The sequence below is a fragment of the Mesitornis unicolor genome, unplaced genomic scaffold (assembly GCF_000695765.1).
Source record: "Mesitornis unicolor isolate BGI_N332 unplaced genomic scaffold, ASM69576v1 scaffold32651, whole genome shotgun sequence".
Lineage (NCBI taxonomy): Eukaryota > Metazoa > Chordata > Aves > Mesitornithiformes > Mesitornithidae > Mesitornis > Mesitornis unicolor.
The window spans coordinates 5081-5463 of NW_010162274.1; positions in this window are offsets into that span (position 1 = coordinate 5081).

Here is a 383-nt window from a genome sequence, read left to right on the forward strand (position 1 = left end):
GGGGCTCCCCCCCCCGCCACTTTGTTCGGAGGGGCCGCATCGAAACCCCCCAGGGCCTGGGGGTGCAGGGGGCTGGAGATGCGCAGCCCCCCGAAAGCAAGCGCAGCCACCACGGCGATGCCCCAGGGAACGGTGGTGCCACGGAGCAGCCTCCCAAGCGGGTGTGTGTGGATGTGGAGTGACGGTGGCGGGTCCCCGCAGCGGGACGAGGGCAGTTTGCCACTTTAATTGAAAACAATTGGATTTTTATAGCGTTAATTTTATAAATGTCAAGAAAGCCCATAGAGTGCTGCTGTGTCCTGGTCTGGAAGCGAGTGGGGGGTGCTTCAGCCCCCTCAGAGCCGCTCACTTCACTATCACAGAATGGCTCGGTTGGAAAAGCC